Source organism: Daktulosphaira vitifoliae, unplaced genomic scaffold (genome assembly GCF_025091365.1).
Source record: "Daktulosphaira vitifoliae isolate Bord-2020 unplaced genomic scaffold, ASM2509136v1 Scaffold_2, whole genome shotgun sequence".
NCBI lineage: Eukaryota > Metazoa > Arthropoda > Insecta > Hemiptera > Phylloxeridae > Daktulosphaira > Daktulosphaira vitifoliae.
The window spans coordinates 37,863,985-37,873,042 of record NW_026099573.1 but is presented as its reverse complement, the minus strand read 5'-3'; the positions used below and the strand labels follow the sequence as shown (position 1 = coordinate 37,873,042).

The 9,058-nt window shown below is 24.4% G+C and overlaps 2 long non-coding RNA genes across 2 annotated transcripts in view; one reads left to right on the top strand and one right to left on the bottom strand.

Moving 5' to 3' along the window:
• Window positions 1-9,058, bottom strand: part of LOC126898666 (uncharacterized) — a 46,461-nt gene that overhangs the window by 28,678 nt on the left and 8,725 nt on the right. The window lies entirely within an intron of this gene.
• The window catches only part of LOC126898670 (uncharacterized), a 97,221-nt gene continuing 91,704 nt past the window's right edge, over window positions 3,542-9,058 (top strand). Inside the window, exon 1 of the long non-coding RNA XR_007702339.1 lies at window positions 3,542-3,911. This is a non-coding gene — a long non-coding RNA (uncharacterized LOC126898670). The remainder of the gene's footprint in view (window positions 3,912-9,058) is intronic.

The window sequence follows — 9,058 nt, the reverse complement described above, 5'->3', positions numbered from 1 at the left end:
GTTAATATTTGAAAAAGTTATGGCAGTTTTAAGTACAAAAAACATCCTTATAGAAGGTGATTTTTATCGCAAGTATTACATTTTTTTTTAAATTTTGACAGCAATTTGCACATATTAGATAGGTCGTCAAGACAATTTTTTTTTTCATTTTATAGTACATAAAATAAGCTTTAATTTTATATATGATTAAAGGACGCAATATTTCCGAAACACTTTCAAAAGTTAAGTTGAAAAAGTTCTATTTTTTATACAATATTTCAAGTTTTGAACGCCCCCTTTATATGGGGAAATTGTCCAATTTTAATAATAAGTATGTCAAATGAAAGATCTACTTATAATGTATTTAGAAAAAAAAAATTGTACTGATAATTACATTTTTCGAAAAGTTATAGCATTTTTAAGTTGAATATTTAAAATTGAAAATTTTAACACAAAATTAGCGTTTTTTTAACTAGAACTAGAAGATAAATTGTCGGGACAAATTTTTTTTTTTCATTTTATAGTACATAAAATAAGCTTTAATTTGATATATGTTTGAAGGACGCAGTATTTCCGGAACATTTTCAAAAATTAAGTTGAAAAAGTTAGTTTTTGTAAAAAAGTTGCTATTTTAAATCCCCCCTGTGAGCAGAATAAGTGTTAGATTTTCAAAAAAAAATGATATCAAATGAAAGAAAATTACCTAAGGTTTCAATATAAAGAAATATTATTTTGATTAGTTAATATTTGAAAAAGTTATGGCAGTTTTAAGTACAAAAAACATCGTTATAAAAGGTGATTTTTATCGCAAATATTACATTTTTTTTATAATTTCGACTGCCATTTGCACATAGAAGATAAGGTGTCGGGACAAATTTTTTTTTTTCATTTTATAGTACATAAAAAAAGCTTTAATTTGATATATGTTTAAAGGACGCAGTATTTCCGGAACATTTTCAAAAATTAAGTTGAAAAAGTTAGTTTTTGTAAAAAAGTTGCTATTTTAAATCCCCCCCGTGAGCAGAATAAGTGTTAGATTTTCAAAAAAAAATGATATCAAATGAAAGAAAATTACCTAAGGTTTCAATATAAAGAAATATTATTTTGATTAGTTAATATTTGAAAAAGTTATGGCAGTTTTAAGTACAAAAAACATCGTTATAAAAGGTGATTTTTATCGCAAATATTACATTTTTTTTATAATTTCGACAGCCATTTGCACATAGAAGATAAGGTGTCGGGACAAATTTTTTTTTTTCATTTTATAGTACATAAAATAAGCTTTAATTTGATATATGTTTAAAGGACGCAGTATTTCCGAAACATTTTCAAAAATTAAGTTGAAAAAGTTAGTTTTTGTAAAAAAGTTGCTATTTTAAATCCCCCCCCAAAGAGCAGGTTAAGTGTTAGATTTTCAAAAAAATGATATCAAATAAAAGGAAAATATCTAAGGTTTTAGTATAAAAAAAATGTTTGTTGATTTGTTTATTTTTGAAATAGTTATGGAAGTTTTAAGAAAAAAAGTGAGAAAAATGACAAAATTTACCGATTTTTAAATTTGTAATTTTTTTGGATATTTCCCCCATTTGCGGGGAACAAGGGAAAATTTTTCAATTTTTAAGGGTAATGTCTTCAACTAGATATGATTTGTGATCTATTGACGTATTGTTGAAAGAAATCGGTTCAGTGAGAGCTGAGAAAAAGGGGCAACAGACAAAAAAAAAAAAAAAAAAAACACATCATAGTAAAACCAATACCTTCTCAGCTTCGCATCGAAGCTAACATATTTTCAATATAGTTCTATATTGAAAAAATTGATTAAAAAAGAATTTATATATAAAATGTTATGTGGATCATAATTTATATGATTTGTCAGTTAGATCCGTTCCACCTGTATTTGACAAGTTATGTACTTATTCGTTTTTTACCTTAAATTTCTTAATTTTCCAAGGAATTTTTTTTCAAATTTTAAGTATAGTGTCTTTAACTAGATACAACTTAATGACTTCACTTTTTATTAAGTTGAAAAAAAATGTATTCTTGTAATTTTTCTCATTCCAGCTTCTTAAGATTTTCATTCCAAGGTATTTCTTACAAATATTATTAAGTTTATAAGTAAATTAATGAGTATGAATTATACTCCAAGCAAACAGTTGAAATTATTTTACGCACGAATTCATCTATACATATCGAAACGAAAATGTTTACATCACAAATTTGCATTCTTAATATGATGGCTTAATAAAACCAAAATTATTATTTTGATATAATCGATTGATTCAGAGATTGAATAAACAAAAAATGTTTATCAGCAAAAATACTATAATATAATACGAAAGGTGTACTATAATCATTAATGACATAATCATTTGATGATCTGGTTAATTCTATTATTATAATTTTGAAAATTAAAAAAATTTGGTTTTACAATGTAACAATATCTTTTTGCTTTATGTTATTGCGGAACTGGTGATATTGTTTAGCGATACTTTAAATTATCACAAATTTTATGTAATTAAGGAAATTACCCTGAAAACTAGACAAAATTTCCTTAATTCCCTTAAAAGGTAAAAACCACCAAACAATATAATTATGAAATAAGCTAATTTAGATAGTTTTTTTTAAACATTTTGGAAAATATATGAATCGGAACGTCATTATTTTTGATATAAAATTTTTTTAATTAAACATTTTTCTTGCTAATGCAATAAAGGTCAAAATAGCGATATTTTCATGAATTATTAACTTTAAAAACCCAGCACAGTAGGGTCGCAGCACAATGGGAACGAGGCGTAATTATGATATGGATGATAACTGACAGTGATTAAAATCACAATCATAAAAAACGCTTCGATGCAAATCTGTAAATAATGTTTAATTTAAAAAAATTAATGGATTATTCCAAAAGCGACATGATTTCCTATTTCTTTATTTATATCCTAATTACAAGTTTTCTAATTTATAAGTATAATAAATGAATAAATAAATAAGTATTTTTATATATTAATAATATATAAATATAAATAAAACTTATCTTAAAAAAAATATAAGGATCCATATATTTTACAAAAAATTATAGCTTTACAAAGTAAAAATATAAAAAAAGAATTTTTTTACAAATATCATATTTTTTATTAACTTTGATGTCCGTTTTCACAATGAAAACAAAATAAAGTCCGAAATCCTTTTTGTCATATTAAAATAAAAAAACCAGCACAGGGGGGTCGCGGCATAGTGGTGACGTGGCATAGTTGGATCAAGTATAATGATATCTGACAGTGATTAAAATCAGTATCAAAAATAAACGCTTCGATGCAAATCTTTAGATAGTGTTTAATTTTAAAAAAATTGGTGTTTTATTCCAAAAGCTACTTGATCTGCTGGTTCCTTATTAATATCTCGATTAAGATAAAATATGTCGAATGAAAAAGGGTTTATTAAAAAATATTATTTCTCAGAAAAAAATAATGTTGATCCATACATTTTTCAAAAAGTTATAGCATTATAAAGTTAAATATAATATAAATAATAAAATCGAGAATTTTCACACGAAAATAGCATTCGGTAGCCATTTTCGCCGTGAAGACAAGTCCAGAGGTCAAATTTTTTTTTTTCAAATTAAAGTATATTACATTAGCTTTAATTTAAGATATATATAAAAGTGTCAGACCTTCCGGAACATTTTCAAAAGTTAAGTTGAAAAAGTTAATTTTTTGTGAAAAAGTTGTCATTTTAAATCCCCCCCTGTGGGCAGATAAAGTGTCAGATTTACAAAAAAAATATACCAAATGATAAGTAAAGACATCAAGCATCTATATAAAAAAAAATTATATTGATATGTTCATTTTTGAAAAAGTTACGGCAGTTTTTAGTAAAAAAAATTGAAAAAATTTCGAAAATTAGCGATTTTTAAATTTGTAATTTTTTTGGAGGTTTCCTCCATTTACGGGGAACGAGGGAAATTTTTTCAATTTTGAAGGGTAATCTCTTCGACTAGATACGATTTGTGATCTTTTGACGTTGAAAGAAATCCGTTCGGTGAGAGCTGAGAAAAAGTGGTAACAGACAAAAAAAAAAAAAAAAAACACATCATAGTAAAACTAATACCTTCTCAGCTTCGCATCGAAGCTAAAATAAAATAAAATACAAAAACTTTAATTTAAGATATATATAAAAGTAACAGTATTTCCGGAACACTTTCAAAAGTTAATTTGTCATTTTGAATCCTCCTGTGGACAAGTAAAGGGTCAGATTTATAAAAATAATATAAAAAATGATAGGTAAGTACCTCACGTATCTATTTTAAAAAAATTATATTGACTTGGTCATTTTTTAAAATGCTATGGCAGATTTAAGTAAAAAATATTGAAAAAATGTCGAAAATTAACGATTTTTAAATTTGTAATTATTTTGGAGATATGTCCTATTTACGGGGAACGAGGGAATTGTTTTCAATTTTTGAGGGTAATGCCTTCGACTAAATACGATTTGTGATATTTTGACGTATCGTTGAAAGAAATCAGTTCGGTGAAAGCTGAGAAGAGTGGCAACAGTCACAAAAAAAACAAATCATAGTAAAATCAATACCTTTTTAGCTTCGCATTAAAGCTAATAACAGTTTAAAATATTCCAAAAAATTTGCAACCCAAAAAATATCTTAATTTAAAATTAATTTGCACTTTTATTGCGATTCCAACAATAATTTGTTTTACCAAAAATGTTTCTCAATTTTTATCAATACACTAGGCTGGACTAAGTCCAATATGAGCCCCGAGAATCTCTTCAAGATAAGTCCTATCACTGAAAGGGTATACTTTCTCCACCAGAAAAAAATATGTTTATTATGTAATAAATATTAACTTATAAATTAGTAGACTAGACTCTCTAGTCCTGTTCCAGTTGTGCAGTTTAGTGCAGTTAGTACTAGTTTTTATTAAGTAATTAATTGATATTGTCTTTGTAAAATTAATTTTCGCTGTAAAAACGAAAAATATTAATTAAATAAAATAAAATGAAATACATTTTATTTATAAAATAGGTTTATATTTTTGAGATATTTTAATTAGTAACAGTCAACAATAAAAAATGTTAATAACTTATAAATAATAATGTGTAAATGAAAATTGTTTTAAGTAATTATTTATGAAATAAATAAAAGAATCAACATTAAAAATTAATTAATAGAGTGATTCAAAAATATGTATCAAATAAAATTTGCATACAAGTTATAAAAAAGAATATAATAATGAATATTTTTGTTAAAAATGCACTTTAATTTTATACAAACTTTGAAAAATAGTATAATACTAACTGTATATTTTTATGTACAGTGTATTGGAAAACACTTTAATTTTTAATATAAATAGTGTTTGAAAAAAGTACACAACTGCATATATTGTAGTATGAATTTGAAAACGTATCTTGAAAAAAATTAAATTTCAATATTAAAAAAAAACGGTAGCACAGTGGGGTCGAGGCACAGTGTAGACAAGGCATAGATGGGACAAGTATAGATGATATTTGACAGTGATTTAAATCACTATCATAAGAAACGCTTCGATGCAAATCTGTAGATAGTATTTCATTTTAAAAAAAAATTTGTTAAAATAGCATATTTTTGAATACGGTAGCCGTTTGCGTATAGAAGATAGATCGTCGGGACAAATTTTTTGTTTTCATTTTGTAGTACATAAAATAAGCTTTAATTTGATATATGTTTAAAGGACGCAGTATTTCCGGAACATTTTCAAAAATTAAGTTGAAAAAGTTATNAAGTTATATTAAAAATTCAAATGCCATTTACTATTAAATTAAAAACTCAAACATTTTATTAAATTAAAAATATGTGTTACCATTTAAAAAAACAAAGTTGACCCCCTTCCAAGGCATAAGGGATGAACTTAAAAAGTATTACATAGTTAAAAATTCAAGAATAATGTGTAACTAAAGATAATAAAAAAAAAAAATGTTTAAATTATTATTATTCTGCAAGTAATTGAGTGGGTTATGATAAAAAAATCACTCTGTATATTAACATTCAGTATTTTATTCTATTAATACAACTTATAATACTTGCAAAATTCATGCATTATGGGCAAAAAAAAATTTTAAGTTAATACCAATAATACTATATTATTCTTATAATAGTGTAAAAATATGAATTACAAATACATTTTGAAATGTAGCAAATAAGCATTGCGGTAAATATTTTATTTTAATTCGATTTAAATCGATAAAAAAAAAAATGCTTAGTGTCCAGATATAAATCATATAAATTTATTATTATACTACAGTAAATACATTAAAAGAAATAATTATCTTAAGAATATAAATCATACAAAAAATATCTAGCAATATGGTTAAAAATATACTGAAATGCTGCAGAAAATGTTTAATTAAAATAATTATTTATCGTACTTATAATATAATATAATATTTATTTAATAAACGCCCTGTGGGCATAGAGTACAGAGATAATTAGTTAAAATACATGAATAAAGTAATTTTGCATACATAATAAAGATGAATAATAAAAAAAAAAAGAAAAAAAAAAAAAAAAAAAACACATCATAGTAAAATTAATACCTTCTCCGCTTCGCATCGAAGCTAAAAAAATATGTGACATTAAATATCAAACGGAAACATGAAAATTTCGGAAGTTATTAACATTTTTATATGTAGACTAGGGGCGAGGTGCAAATTATGTTATATTTATCATTAGCTTTTACCGTATTATTATACTGTAGTTCAATTTTTTACATTAGCTAGTGTTTTTGCTGTATGCCTAACAATATAGATACATCAGGAGGAAGGATTTTTAGAAGTTATGGTTCTACCAGAAACTAATTAAGGGAAGACTGGGCGTTTTGCTCAAAAACAGGTTTTTTTATTTATTAAAATTATCTTTGGCATTTTATTTTCCTCTAAAATCATAAACTGAATGGAGTATAATTGGTACATATATAAACACTACCATTTTCAGAAAACCCATTTGTTACAATAAGACTTTAATAGGCTATCGATAACAAAACGCAATTAACTATTTAACTATAACTAATATTGGCTATGTTATGTGAAGATATCATAGACAAAAATTTGTGAAATCACTTTTTTTTTAATTGAAAACATAGTATATTAAATTTCAAAACGTCAAATAAAATTTTTCAACAAACTAAAAATGTTGAACAAGGTTATATTTAAAGATTTATTATATAAAACCTTCATATTATTTAGTAAACAAGTTTAAATTACGTTTGCAACTTTTGATAACAATTACACTGAAATATAATAGAATGATCTTTTTTTTTTTAAGATTTCATTATATTATCTTCGTTGGTTAAGCTATTAGTTTTACTCCTCGTGTTTTTTTTTTGTCACTAGAAACGATTAATCCATTTGTACAAGACTGACTTTACTCAATAACACGATGCTATTAGTCCCTAAATTTAGAAAACTTCCCCTCAATCTCCGTAATAAAGAGGTATGTCCCAAAAAATTACAATTGTCATAAAACAGTCAATATTACAAGATAACAATTTTAAAAAATGTTATAAAAAACATTTTTATAACATTATTTTAAAAAATGATGGGGATTGATATTTTTTAATTTAACTTTATATAAAAATAACTTTATAAAAAATAGTGATATATTTATTGGCGACATACTTTTTTTTATGTAATGTTTTCTTGAAAAACAGAATATTTTGAAAGTTTTTTCTAATAGCTAGTTAGCACTCAATCATAGTAACCATAATTACTATTTTAACATTAAAATTAATGGTACTTAATAACATTCATTTTTATTTAATCCGAATAACAGTTGACTTACCTGATTATGTTCCAGTACAACAAAACGTTTGATGACTTTAACTCTCCACTAACTTTTTTGTTACCAAAATCTTAATTTTGATTAAGTGACTCGCATTATTATTATTTTTTTCCTTTCATGTGTATGTGCAACATACCTCTAAGTGTACGTGTATTATATTGACGATATTTCTTATTTGATTACAAACAAAAATGTTCCTATAATAAACTTGATTGACGACAGATAATGTGAAATTATGAGCTTTTCATCAAAATCTATGTATTATCGTTTTGACTGCTTTTTATAAACAAATGGTTTAAAACTGAAGTTATTCGCGATACTAATACAAGATATGGTACTTCTAGACATATAACAAACTATGATAAAAAAATATAAATAATGACAAGTATGTACAATATTTTTATTATTGTATACTCGAACGCTAGGACCTAAAATAATTTCGCATTAAACAATTTTAGCCAAACTATTTGTAGTAGATACAAAAAAAAAACAAGTCATTATAATTAGTGGTCATCAAATATTACTCGGAAGAGAATCGATATTATTATAGTATTGTGTTCTATTGTTATTATATTAATTGCTTTGACATTTCTCGATTGTAAATCACAAATTTATCTACAGGTCAACTGAAACTCTATACTTTCAAAAATTGCCTATTGAAATTATCAGTTAACTGGATATTTTATGTTTTACTATTATCTACTACTGTTAGAATATATGTGCTTAAACGCACGTTCATTTGTATGGCCTACTACTTGTCAGCAGTTTCTCGGTTAAAATTTATCTAAGTGATTTTTGAACAAGCAATGCATTGATTTATCTAAATTAAACTGTCCAACAGTCAAATGATGTTATTTTATTTAATTTACTTAGTTTTGATAAGATATAAAAAATACTCGTGTGATATTAATATTTGACAAAAATTATACTTCTTTGATATGAGCTCAAAACTTGATTTATATTATAATTTAATACAAATGACATGTAATAAGCATGAAATCTAAAAAAATCATGCAGAATGAATAATATTATATATGTACTCGCATTATTTTACATACAGCTACGTTAAGAATGTTAAACTATGCGTACTATATGCTTAAGAAAAATGAATTATAGATTACCATTTTGAATGTATACATTTTATGTAATAGAGATATTACACCTAAATAAATTGTAAAATTTTTTTTTTTTATTACACTGTATGACAAATATATAATTTTGTAATATTAAATAAATAATGAAGAGCCTTGC